Source organism: Rhinolophus hipposideros (genome assembly GCF_964194185.1).
Source record: "Rhinolophus hipposideros genome assembly, chromosome: 18".
Lineage (NCBI taxonomy): Eukaryota > Metazoa > Chordata > Mammalia > Chiroptera > Rhinolophidae > Rhinolophus > Rhinolophus hipposideros.
This window is the reverse complement of record NC_138064.1, coordinates 55690636-55705065: the sequence shown is the minus strand read 5'-3', so window position 1 is coordinate 55705065 and position 14430 is coordinate 55690636. Positions and strand designations below refer to the sequence as shown.

The following is a 14430-nucleotide window of genomic DNA, read 5'->3' as shown; positions in this document are numbered from 1 at the left end:
AGAGGGAATGACCCAGCACTTCCGTGCAGAAGTTTTAAGGGACTCCATGTGGTTCTGCCACGAGGCCAAAATATCTCAGAAGGTGCTGCTTCTTCTTCCTGTTTCCAGGAATGTTGGCAAGCATGGAGCTGAAATGCAGGTGACTCAGAGAACACGTTGAAAGCCACTGAGGACTTACGGTTGTATTATCAAAATGTAGTCGATTGTAAGATGATTTACAACAGGTTCAATATTCTGTCTTAAATCATCAATGCTTGTATATGTGTCTTTTCTTCCCAATTAGTCTGAGCTCCCTGTAGAATCTGTGTGTAGTGCATCCTTGAATTTATTCAGCAATTCCTTATTAAACAACTATTGACTCAATTAATCAATAAGTGAATAATTTTAGGAAGTGTGTGTGTGTGTGTGAGATAAACTGGCATAGACATGCAGTGTGGGAACAGGCAGGTTGTGAGGAAGAGTGTAAGAACCAGTTTAACTTCTAGTTCTAGTTAGGCTTCACTCTTTATCCTAATGCTCCCTGCCTGCTGGATTACATTATCAATTAGCCAGTTGCATATATATATTTTTTCATCTAGAGATTCATATAACATTTTTTAAGGTAAAGAACAGAATTTATTTTGAGAATAGAGATTATGAAAGGGTATAACCTAAAGGTTGGCTTGACAAAGTGACATATCAGGATAAAGATATATTAATATAACTTGATATAATAAAATAACAGATGTGGTGAAGATTCTGGGGAGTAGCCCAACCTGCATGCCTCTACAAGAGTACCTGGGAAGTGACAGGAGGTAGATGACCCAGACTATTCACTGGGTCTCCTTGGAGCAATGGTATAGACCGGTGCTTGTTCAAATTTAATGCGCTCATTAAAATGAAGATTCTCATAGGGTGGGTTAATTGGAAGGCACTGAGATAAAACACTTGTCACAAGCTCTTAGCTACTGCTGCTGGCTTTGGACCACACTTTTAGTATCTAAGTGTTGAAGGCTTTTGAATTGAGTCAGCCATGGAGCAATATGGTTGATATCTTCCAGCAAATGGAAAAGCAGACGAAATTAGTCCCAATGCCTGATGGAGTGTGGGACACAACTAACCTTTATAACATTGGGGAAAATAGGTGTCCCTGTACCTTTATCAAAGTCAGAAAGGAAGTACTTTGCATGTGCTGCATAGTGGACATTATAGCCAAGAAGTTAAAAGCATTAGGACTGGAGACAGTCTTGCGTTCAAATTTTAGCTCCTAAATCTAATGGCTGTGGTAATCTTGAGCAGTTTCTCAATCTCCCTGAACATCCATTTCTTAGTCTGTAAAAAAGAAATGATATCAAAGTAGTCCAGATACTGGAAAGAAGTGAGTCCTCCTATAACTGGGTAGCAGGATCAAAATGTTAAAAGAGAAGGGGGCAAGACGGCAGAGTAAGTAAATGCTGTATTTGCGTCCTCCCATGACCACATTAAAATTGTAACTAAATTGTAGAACAACCACCCTGGAGAACCATCTGAAGACTAGTTGAACATAAGTACTATAACTAAAGCTAGAACGAAAAAGCCATATTGAAACTGGTAGGAGAGGTGGAGACACTAAATGGGCTGGTCATACACCCAAGTGTGGTGGTTGAGAATGGGGAGGGATATACCAGTTGAAGTGGTCCTCCCTGAAGAGTGAGGGGTCCCAGTTCCACACTGGGCTCCCCAGCCTAAAGCACCAGTGCCAGGAAGAGGAGCAACCACACATCTGGCTGTGAAAATCAGCAGGGATTTGGTCAGCTTGGGTGAAATAGGGAGCTGCTAGAAACCCAAGCATCCTCTTAAAGGGCCAGAACATAGACTCACTTATTCACAGGCACCCACCCTGGGCTCTCGCAGAGGGACAGTGACTCGGGAAGCACCAGAGACAAATAGGGAGAGAGTGAGTTGTTTGACTTCAGGGCAAGGACTAGAGACACAGTTGCCATCTTCCCTGTGTAGAACCTTCCTTCTGTGCAGCTTGCAGGGGGACACCACTTTAAATGTGTTGAGCACACCCTCTACACATCCAAATCTGAATCTGTATTGCCCTGGTGAAATATACTCACTCCACCTTGGTGACTCCCTGGCACCCCACCATACACAATCCGCATACTGCTGGAGACACTTTCCACCAGTGGCAGCCAGCCCTGTTCTGCATACCACAAGAGGCTCTCTCAGCAGCAAACAGCTGGCCTCAATTCATGCACTACCAGTGGTACTTTTGCTGCCAGCAGCCAGCCTCAGCCTGCACTATGGTCTTTCTTAGACAACTCTTGGGGGTCAGTGAGCCCCAGCTGGGTGGTGGTTGGCCTTAGTGTGCTCTGAACCTTTCACTGAGTAGCTTCAGGCTCATCAATGGCACAAAACCTGAATTTGCGTTAACATGGTGAACACCTGCCCCATCCTGGTGACTTCTGCCTCACCCAACTTGTGTACTACATGAGGCTCTACCAGCAGTTGAGACTTATGGGTAGCTGGAAGGTGGAAGCTGGCCTTAGGGTGCCCTGGGATTTTTGTGAAGCTATTCCAGGCTCAGTACTGGTGGTAGCCATCCTCGGTTCACAGCGTTGTCTCTCCCACATGCCTCCAGGTCCAGCACAGGCAATGACCAACTGTGAATTGCTTTGTAGTCTCTACCAGGTAGACCCAAGCTGGTCACAGACAGCAGCTGACCTTGGCCTAAACAGAAGTCCCTCCTAACTGGAGGTTAGATTCAGACCACAGCAGAGCACCACCTAATTAGCCCAACAAGTGGCACATCCAAAGGGTGACCTCAGCAGACACCAGAGTGCACTGGGGCAAATCCTGCTTTACAAGGTAAGACCCCCTGCACAGCAGCCCAGAAGCTGTGGGTGTGGCCAAACTCCAGAACCAGTCAGCTTGAGGATCAATCCCACTCACTGACATGCCAACACCAATCAAGCTCAACTACAACAGGAGAGCACATACACCCCATACAAAGGAAACTGCTGGAGCCCAGTGCAGGAGACCAGGGACACTGCCACTGGGCCCCACAGGGAACCACTACATAAAGCCACCCAGCCAAGACTGGGATAGAGCAGATCTACCTAAGACATAGAAACAAACACAGAGAAGCAGCCAATGTGAGAAAACAAAGAAATATTTCCAAACAAAAGAACAGGAGAAAACTCCAGAAAAAGAACTAAATGAAATGAAGGCAAACAACCTACCAGAGTTAGAGGTCAAAACACTGGTTATAAGGATGCTTGAGGAACTTAGTGAGAACTTCAACAAAAAGATAATAAGCATAAAAAAGGACATAGAAACCATAAAAAAAGACCAGTCCAGTATGAAGAATACAATAACTGAAGTGAAGAATACACTAGAATGAATCACCAGTAGATTAGATAAAGCAGAGGATTGAATCAGTGATTTGGAAGACAAGGTAGCAGAAAGCAACCAATCAAACAACAAAAAGGAAAAGGAATAAAAAAAAAGACAGTTTAAGGGATGTCTGGGACATCAACCATAATATTCACATATAGGGGCACCAGAAGGAGAAGAGAGAGAGCAGAGCAAGGGATTGGGAAACTATTTGAAGAAATAATGACTGAAAACTTTCCTAACCTTAGCCCAGGAAGCAAGCACAGAGAGTCCCAAACAAGATGAATCCAAAGATGCCCACACCAAAACCACATCATAATTAAAATGGCAAAGGCTAAAGACAGAGAGAATCTTAAAAGCAGATAGTTACTTGAAAGGCAGTTCCCATAGTTTGTCAATTGATTTCTCAACAGAAACTTGGCAGACCAGAATGGATTGGCACAAAATATTCAAAGTGATGAAAAGCAAGGACCAACAACCAAGTCTACTCTTCCCAGCAAGGCTATCATTTAAAACTGAAGGAAGAGCTCTCGCTGTGTTGCCTGGCGCCTGCACCACCTGCACCTCCTAGCGTCTCCTCTCCCAGTCCACACCCAGGGAACCAGAGCGAGAAGCGAGGACTATGTTCCAAGTCAAGCTGACCGCCCTCGACTACCACAAGCCTACTGGCTTTAAGTACAAAAATGAAACAGAATTTAGAAACTTTATTGTTTGGCTTGAAGACGGGAAAATCAGACACTACAAGATTGAAGACAGAGGTAATTTAAGAAACATACACAGCAGTGACTGGCCCAAATTCTTTGAAAATTATCTCAAAGATGTTAATTGTCCTTTCAAGATTCAAGATAGACAGGAAGCAATTGACTGGCTTCTTGGTTTGGCTGTTAGATTTGAATATGGAGATTATGCTGAAAAATGTAAAAAAAAAAAAAAAGTAAGGACCTGGTACCTGATAACACAGAAAATGCTGACAATGCAGGTAAAAATGCAGAGCCATTGACCAATTTGGATGTAAGTAATCCTGATTTCAAGCCTGGTGTCATGGCATTGTCTGACCTTCTTCAGATGCAGCGTCATGATGATGACCTGGTAACGCTTAAGGCAATTCGCATTTTGGTGTAGGAGTGCCTGACACAGGGTGCAGTTGCTAAAGCAAATCAAACAAAAGAGGGCTTTCTGTTGCTTTACATAAGCATATTCTTGATTTTGACACAGGGGGCACAATTTTTAAAAAAAAATAATTTGTTATTTATTCCAAGTGTACAATGGGCTACAACACAGCCATTAAAAGATTGAGGAAACACTCCTTATATGATGAGCCAGATATCCTTTGTTTTCTCCTCTAATCCAATGGTTGGCAAACTACAACTTGCAAGTCAAATCTGAACCCCTGACTCATTTTATAAACAAAGTTTTTTTTTGTTTTTTTTCTAATTTATTAGTTTCAGGTGTACAAGACAAGGTAATACTTAGACGTTCATCATTTATATCCCTCACACTGTGAACTCCCCTCCCCCCATCCACTATCCCTCCGACCTCACACTAAGCCATCACATTATATATATAAAATTATAGTTGGCATTCATTAATGTTTAGCTTCTGGTGTACAGTGCCATGATCAGGCATCCACAGTATCCCTGAGGTGGAGGAGACACAATTCTTAATGAAGCTGCTCAAATCCTGCGATTGCTGCATAAAGAAGAGATCAGAGAGCTACAGACAAAAATTAACGAAGCCAGAGTAGCTGTTCAAGCAATTATTGCTGATCCAAAGGCCGACCACAGACTGGGGAAAGTTGGAAGATGAACATTTTAGGATTTCAGCCTCTTACCTACTTAGTACAATTGGGAACCACGCATGCTCTGGCATGTGTTTGGAAATCAAATATCACATTTTTGAGGGAAGAATCATAGAAAATTGACTATGTTCTAGAGATTTATCATCATTGCTTTTTCTTTAATAAAGTTTGGAAAAGTGAAAAGAAAAAAAACCTGAAGGAAAGATAAATTGCTTCCAAGAAAATAAAAAGCTAATGGAGTTCATCACCACCAAACCAGTATTACAAGAAATTTTAAAGGGACTTCTTGAAAAAGGAGAGGGGAGAAGATAAATATGAATAATACAATGGCAACAACTATGTATCTATCAAAAACACTTTAAATGTAAATGGATTAAATGCTCCAATCAAAAGAAACAGCATAGTTGAATGGATAAAAAAAATAAGACCCATACATATGCTGTCTACAAGAGACCCACTTCAGATTGAAAGACACACACAGACTTAAATGAAAAAGATTTTTCATGGGAATGAAAATGTTAAAAAACAAAAAACAAAAAACAAACAAAAAATACTGGGGGTAGCAATACTTACATATATCAGACAAAATACATTTAAAACAAAGGCTACAATAAGAGACAAAAAATGACATTACATAATGATAAAAAATCACAAACAAGACAATATAACCCATGTAAACATTTATGCACCCAACATAGGAGCACCTAAATATATAAAGCAAATGTTGACCAACATAAAGTAATACAGTCATAGTAGGGGACTTTAACACCCCACTGACACCAATGGACAGATCTACCAGAAAGAAAATCAACAAGGAAACAGCAGCCTTAAATGATACACTAGGCCAGACGGATTTAACTGATATTTTTAGAGCATTTCACCTCAAAGCAGTAGAATACATATTCTTTGCAAGTGCACATGGAACATTTACCAAAATAGACCACATGATAGGCTACAAAACAGGTGTTAATAAACTTAAGAAGACTGAATTCATATCAAGTATCTTTTCTGACCACAGTGGCATGAAACTAGAAATCAATTACAAGAAAAAAACTGAAAAACACACAAGCTCATGGAGGCTAAATATCATGCTATTAAATAATGAATGGGTTAACAATGAGATCAAGGAAGAAATTTGAAGTACCTAGTGAAAAATAAATGTGAAAACACAACCACCCAAAATCTATGAAACACGGAAAAAGCAGTCCTAAGAGGGAAATTTATAGCAATATAGGCCTACCTCAAGAAACAAGAAAAATCTCAATCTAACTTTACACTTAAGGGAACTGGAGAGAGCATGCAAACAAAGCCCAAAGAGTATACATGGAAGGAAATAATAAAGATGAGAGTAGAAATAAACAAAATAGTCTAAAACACAATACAAAAGTTTAGTAAACTCAAGAGTTCACTCTTTGAAAAGAGAAACAAGTTTGATAAACTTTTAACTAGACTCATCAAGAAAAAGAGAGGACCCAAATAAATAAAATCAGAGTGAAAGAGAAGTAACAACAGAAATACAAAGGATTGTAAGAAAATATTATGAAAAATTATATGCCAACAAATTGGACAATCTGGAAAAAAATGTACAAATTCTTAGAAACATATGAGGTGTGGTCAAAGATTATGGTGAATGTTTAAATAAAAAAATTATTACAGTAAAAGACACATTACCGTTAATCTCCCTCAAAACACTCTCCCTTGCTTTGAACACACTTATCCCATCGTTCTTGCCACTTTCTGAAGCAGTTCTGGAAGTCCTCTTTCATGAATCCTATTCTTTCATGAGTCTTTCATGAGTTCTATTTCATCCTCCATCATGACAACACTCTTTGTCACACATTGCTTCTGGTATGGCAATTTCTGTCAAATAAAAATATTATGGTGTGTTCTCCTCCACTTTATTCACCGGATCTGGCACTGTGTGACTTCTGGCTCTTGTCCAAAGTTAACATGACCATGAAAGGTAAACATTTTTAATCGATTCAGGACATCGAGGCAGCCATGACAGTGCAACTAAGGACATTCACGAAAGAGAACTTCCAGAACTGCTTCAGAAAGTGGCAAGAATGATGGGATACGTGTGTTTGAAGTGAGGGGGAGTATTTTGAGGAGGATTAATGGCAATGTATCTTTTACTGTAATAAATTTTTTCATTTAAACATTCACTATATTTTCAGATCACACCTCACACAATCTTCCCAGACTGATTCAAGAAGAAACAGAAAATCTGAAGAGACTGATCACTAGAAATGAAAGCAAATCAGTAATCAAAAAACTCCCAACAAACAAAAGTCCTGGACTGGATGGCTTCACAGGTGAATTTTAGCAAACATTCAAAAGGGAATTAATACTTACCCTTCTCAAACTATTCCAAAAAATTCAAGTGAGGAAATTCTCCCAAGCTCATTTTACAAGGCCAGCATTATCCTAATTCCAAAACCAGACAAAGACATTAAAAAAGAAAAAGAAAATTGTAGGCCGGTATCCTTGATGAACATAGATGCAAAAATTCTCAACCAAATTTTAGCAAACTGAATTCGACAATACATTAAAAATATCAGACACCATGATGAAGTGGGATGTATTTCTGGGATGCAAGTTTGTTTTAATATATACAAATTAATTAATGTGATACATCACATAAACAAAACAAAAGATAAAATCCACATGAGGCTATGGCACAGGCACGGGGTCCACCTCTGGACCTATGGGGTGGAGGGAAAATTTGGTCCTCCAACACCCACCCCTGTTACCCGACCCCCACACTCCCCTGCATCAGGCACAAGAGAAGGCTGGTGGGAGTCAAGCACAAGCCAGAAGTGCTGCAGGCAGGGCTCTGCATGGCACGTGAACTCCAAGAAGGTCAGCTCAGCCTCGGTGCAGAAATGTCTTTCCTCCAGGATCCCAGTTTCTTCCCATGGGAATGTGGTGATTGGTGGGGGGCTTTGGGGGCTGCTACCCTGACATTTCTCCTGGCCAACACAGACATATTTCTGTCCAAGCCCCAGCAAGTGACCCTAGGGTATCTGGAGGAAATAGACCTGAAAACACTGGAGAAGAATCCAAGAGCTTTCAAAGCAATGGAACTCTGGGAAAAGGATGGAGCTGTGATTATGGCGGTGCAGAGTCCAGGCTGTTGATTTTCTCTGTTGAGAGGAGGCTGCAGACCTGTCCTCCCTGAAGCCCAAGTTGGATGAGATGGGTGTTCCCTCTATGCAGTGGTGAAGGAACAGATCAAGACTGAAGTGAAAGACTTCCGGGCTTATTTCAAAGGAGAAATCTTCCTGGGATGAAAAGAAAAAAACTCTACAGTCCCCAAAGGCAGAAGATGATGTTTATGGGATTTTTCTGGCTGGGTGTCTGGAAAGACTTCTTCCAGGCCCTGAGGAGAGGCTTCTCTGGAAACCTGGAAAGTGAAGGCTTCATCCTTGGGGGAGTTTCCGGGCTAGGATCAGGAAAGCAGGCATTCTTCTTGAGCACTGAGAAAAAGAATGTGGAGGTAAGATAAACCCAGTTTCTGTTCTGGAAGCTGCTAGGAAGATCAAACCACAGACTTCAGCCTCAGAGAAAATAATAATTGTGTGAAACTTCCCAGCTCAGGGATAACTAGGGGTTCTCACCTGTGTTCACAGGAAGGTATGTTTCTACTCACATCCCTAAAGAGTTAGAAACCCACTAATGCCATGTTCTCAGTATAGATCATTAATGTATTGTAACATTGTACTCTGTTTAGGATCAATAAGACAAAACAGCCTCCAAACAAGATTGATAAAAATCTAAGAAAGGAGTGAGGGTTATTTCAGCTAAAATCTGGAAAATATGAGGCTCCAAGTGGACCTCATTACAAACATATATGGTGTTTGAGTGCTCTTATTGGAAATGAGTTTTATTTTCATGTCTTTACAAATCTAAAAAAAGATAATTATTGACTCGAAGATTAACAAGGTTTTTGGCTTGTGTGTTTTTTATTAATGACTTGTTATATAATAGTTAAGTAATATTAATATTAAGGAACTGACGTGCTCTGCATGGCATGATAAAGGTAGATTATAAAATGAAAATGAGAAACAAAACAAAACAAAAACCAATATTAATAGATGCAGAATAATATTTGACCAAATTCAGCATGCATTTATGATAAAAACTCTCAGCAAAGTGGGAATAGAGGAAACATAGCTCAACATAATAAAGGCCATATATGACAAACCCACAGCTAACATACTCAACAGGGAAATGATAAAAGCATTCTCCTTAAAATCAGCAACAAGACAAAGATGCCCACTTTCACCTTTATTCAACATAGTGTTGGAAGTTCTAGCCACAGCAATTAGACAAGAAATAAAAGGTATCCAAATTGGGAAGTTGGATTGATACCATACTAAGGTCTGGCTGCCTGCCGCTTGAAAAAAGTTAAAATCGAGGGACAAGGTTGGTGGAAAGAAAAGCAGGTTTACTCAGAATGCTGGCATTCTGGGAGGATGACAGACCCCTGTCCAAAGGGCATCTCCCTATTCCTAGACTGGTCAGAAGGTTTTATAGGTATACAAGAACGACAACAAAGGAAAGGGGGAGTTGGTCAGGCAGGTCTGAGGGCTGACATCACTTCCTGGGGTCTGGTCTGTTTTAAGATAATGTTATCTCCGGACTCCAGACTAGACCACAACGGCCTGGAGTTATATGCATCACCGGTAAAAATTGTATGGGAGTTGCAAAATGGATTCTGGTGTCTGGGTACCTGAGGATTAAGAAATTTCCCTTTCCAGGTTAGTATTCTGCTGGTTAAATAGATTAACGAGGTATGTGTAGACTTAGGAAAGGGAACAAAACAGAGTTTTAAAGTGAATTAGTGAGGGGATAAACAAAGAAAAAACAGCTGAATATGAGGGTAGATCTAACTGCAAACTATCTAAGTCTAATGATAACTGGCTAGATAGTGAGCTATGCGGTGAGTCAAACTGCAAACTAGCTAAGTCTATGTTATTGATTTACTGAATTTTACCCTTATAGGATAATTTGTTTATTTTTAAAATAGTAATTAAAAGAAAAGAAATAGGACAATTCCTAGTATAGTTTTGACTTGAGTGTGAATACAAGAGATATCATGTACCAAAATGAATATCAGGGAGATCCCCACTTGCAATATTTGCAGAAATTTTTTTCATAAATTCATTACCTGAATTTTAAATCTTTTCACTGACTTTAAATAAAACAAGAATTGAGAACGGAGAAGATGAAAGGACTTGAGAAAAGATCTCTTTGTAAAAGCTGATGCAGTGCCATGGGCATCCCCTCCCAGAGGGTATGAGGAGTAGGGATGGGGTGCTACAACCTTCATTATAAGCCAGTGAGAGGATTCTCACTAACCAGAGAGCTACCAAGTGTCCCCTGCATTTGGGAGACACAGAGGACTTGAGTTTGATAACTAAAACATTAAGTCAGCCTGTCATGACAAGATGTAGGTTAGCTGTGATGAAGCTTGCCTGCTCCCACACTTGTTGGATCAAGGAATACTTGTTTGTTCCTCATAAAGCAGAGTCGGGAGAGAGAGACAGCCAGATGCACTGATAGAGAGATTGATGCCAGGCATGTGGTTATCCGGGCGCCGTCCATAAGAAAGTGAAGAAACCCAACAGTAAGAAGCTGCAAGATTTCTATTTGGAAAAGAATGTACCTTTCAGGATCAAGGTAACAGCACAGTTGAATTCCTTGGTGATGGAATCTCCAGAGAACAAAGAAAATGTCAACAAGGAAATGAATAAACCTTATTTTCTGCCAGCCCTAAGGGTGCAATGTCAGCCCTCATCACTACCTGTCAGTGGGCCTTTTATCTCCTCTTTCCACTTCATCCTCTGCCTGTTCTGACCTGATCAAACAACATGTAGCAAGTGCTGGACAGTGGGGAAGGAAGAGTCAGTAAGAGAAAGAAGAATTTACCTACAACCTTCTTCAAGACCGCAGCTCTCAAGATGAGGAAGGGAAATATGACATTAAAGAAAGTTTGATGTTTTAACTGAATCTTGCTCTGGACATCTTGACTTCAAAGTCAAAACTTTTTAAAGTATTATTTAAGACCTATGACCTGTCTATTACCTAGGAGTAAGCAGGAAATTCTTGGGCCTACTGGAGTTGTCATATAGGGGCAATGGAAGGTAACTTTAAATAATTATAATGAGATAGTGGAACAGAACTACAATCATAATATTAAGTTGTATTTTGATTATATCATAGTTGTGCTTCTTCAAATGCCAGTTAAATCTATCTTGGCAACAGAAGCAAAGGACCAACATGCAAGGCCTGCCACATGAAGAGAAGCACTTGTTGGGGGAAGTGTGATTCTGTAATGCCTATTGAAGATGGGGTTTGAGCCACTTCAGGTGCCCCATGGAAACAGCCTTCTTGAGAAACTAAGGAGTCTGTAGATTTGTGGAGGGGGAACTCAGGCACCTAAAAGTGATTGTTTTTACCCAAAAAAGGAGCCTGGAGAGCACCAGTGGTATTTTCATTGCCATTGTATATGTTAATATTAAGCCTCAACTGTCTGTCTTCTTGTCCTTTTTCCCAGTCTGAAGATGGGGAGAGCTGATGAAGGAAGTCTTTCCAAAATCTTAGAATAAAAACATTGTTTGAATTCCAAATTGATGATACAATTTCACCAGTAGTTTTAATAACTGATTCAATTTATCACAGGGCAAGTCAACAAGAAAATGATTGAGATACAGAGCCACTGTTTCCTGAGTTATCTGGAAAACTACCTGAATTCCTTTCTCCTTCCCTTTTGCTCACAGGGGCAGCAGTTCAGCCAGACTTCCTAACCAAGTTCCTTCCTCACCCCTCACTGACCAACATTTCCAGAGAGCTGCTCAATTGTGGTATCTTATTTCTTGTCTCTACTTTCCCCAGACAGCCTTTTCTTCTGACTTATATCAGGGAGAAAGGAGTAAAGAAAAATTTGGCCAAATAATGAAGGAGGTTCTGTTATATACTTGACCTGATACAAGACAAAAGAGAAAATAAATCTGATGAAGCTGCTAGAAGTAAGGCATTTCAGATTCTACCCTACATTTCCTGACCATGGAAAGGGGTTGTAGGATCTTCTACATTGAAATGTGTGATGATTGCCAATCCATCGTGTCTGTGTGTTGCAGCACCAGAGGGTCACAATGCAGGCTTACTCCCTTACACAGCACACTGTGGCAGGAAGAGCACAGCTTTGAAATTGGCACACTCATGCTTGAATCCAGTTCTGACAGCTGTTAGATTTTGTACATTCATGCACTCAGCCATGTATTACTACAGCACACTTTCCTGAAGTTCTTTCTATGTGTGGACTGCAGGGGCATGCTGGAACCACATTGCTCCAACAGATGAATGTCTGCCCTCAGCCAACTCTTAGAATAACATGGGAAATGGACACTGAAACAAAAATAGATTGCAGTGTGGCTAGCACAAAGATGGAGCTATGTGGAAGTCTTCCTGTTACCCACATGGGGAACGAATGCCCTTCACTGAGGCATAAGTAGAGGTTGAATTCAAGCTTACTGGTTAGATTTTAGGCTGATTGAACACTGGGTGTGTGTTAATTCACAGAGGATTGGAAAGTCATGGTGCATTTGAAGGAGTGTGCATTTTTCTTTAGCACAGAGTAGTAGTGGGAAAAGGTGGGAGGTAAGGGTGGAAAGGCAGACAGGGGCCAAATTCTGGGATCATGGAGGGCCTTATATGCCATGCTAAGGAGTTTATATTTTACCTTACATACAATAAGAACCACTAGAGTTTTGTGCTAGGGAAGACCATGATAATATTTATGTTTTAGAACTATTTCCCTGCAGGAAGTATTTGAAGAGAGAGATTGAATCCAAGAGGAAAGTTAGGATATTATTTATTCCAAGAGTTCAGGTGAAAGGAAAAGTAAGAATGGAGAGGAGATGTCTGAAGTTGGATCCCCAGAGAAGCAGATCTGGAGATAAGGATTTGAGTGCAAGTAGTTTACTTGGAAGAAAACAGAAATAGGGTAATAAGCTTTGGAAGTGGCAGAAAGAAGGAAGCCAAGAATGGATGCAAAAATGATCAGATTGCCACTTTGGAGTTAAGGGTGAATTCTACTGGGAACCTGTACAGAGTGTGTCAATAGGTGTCCCATCCAAGGGGTGTGGAAGTGGGAGTAATAATCCACTAAGTCCCATCGAACATTGTTTGGGACCTTTTCTAAGGCATTAGCTCCCTGACTGTTTAGGCCTGCTTTACACATATTCACAGAAAAGGCTTGTGAGATACATATTAGGTTGGTGCAAAAGTAATTGTGGTTTTTGAGATTATTTTTAACCTTTTAAACCGCAATTACTTTTGCACCAACCTAATAGATAACTTCAGGCAGGGAATTGTGGGTGTTTGAAATCAGAAACCTTTGTATATGCTTAGAAATTATGAGTATCAAGGAGACACAGGTAGGGTGCCTACAGTGCCTGCTCTAGGAAGTGAGAAGTTAAGAGGCAGAATGAATTAAAGGGTTGGACATAGAGGATAAAGAAGAGGGAATAGTCTAATCTCTAATCTTCTCATAGGAATAACCAGAAAAAAATTAACAAGTCCTGATTAAGAGTAAGAAGTGGTAAAGGAATGAGGATAAAAAAGTAAATTTGGAAAGTTTCTTAAGCCCTTTGAGTTTTAAGTTTTGTTTTTGAAATACAAGAATACCTATGTTATGGTGTTGGTGTACATAGTAATTGAGCTAATGTTTATAAAAACCTAATTCAGTACCTAGCATAAAAGTAAGGTTTAATAATAAGTAATATTTACTCTTTGCTTACTATGTGAGGAGAAACAATTTTACATATTTTATGTGTATTATTTCATTTAATGTACAGAAGTCTATGGTACCATTATTATTCCCATTTATCAGATGAGGAAACTGACACAGAGTGGTTAAGTGGTTATTATGGCAACACACTGTGTTTTGCAAAAACAATGATAATAGAAAGTTCTAAAAATTTGCTAATTTTCTAATCCATTCACCTATCCATTCATGCAGCCATTAATCCTTGATTCATCAAACATTTACTGAGTGCCAAATATGCACCTAGCATTTCTTGGCACCTGAAATTTTGCCACTGTTGAAGTTCTCCCTCATATAACAATATAGTAGAGGTATCCTTTCTCTATATACTAGTTCTTGAAGATAGCTATCAAGTATCTGGTAAAGTGTGGCATAAGGAAGAAAATGAGTGCATCATGATTGTACATATAGCTATCTCTTTGCTCAATAATTTCATCCT

At 40.0% G+C, this 14430-nt stretch overlaps 2 pseudogenes across 2 annotated transcripts; both read left to right on the top strand.

Annotated features, from left to right (window-relative positions):
- The first annotated feature begins 3982 nt into the window (after nucleotides 1-3982).
- Nucleotides 3983-5166, top strand: LOC308510300 (RNA transcription, translation and transport factor protein-like; annotated as a pseudogene). Its single transcript has 2 exons — nucleotides 3983-4578; nucleotides 5012-5166. The product of its transcript is annotated as an RNA transcription, translation and transport factor protein-like (transcript).
- A 2667-nt stretch (nucleotides 5167-7833) lies between these two features.
- On the top strand, nucleotides 7834-8743 carry LOC308510448 (peroxiredoxin-like 2A; annotated as a pseudogene). The gene has a single exon. The product of its transcript is annotated as a peroxiredoxin-like 2A (transcript).
- The last annotated feature ends 5687 nt before the right edge of the window (nucleotides 8744-14430 follow it).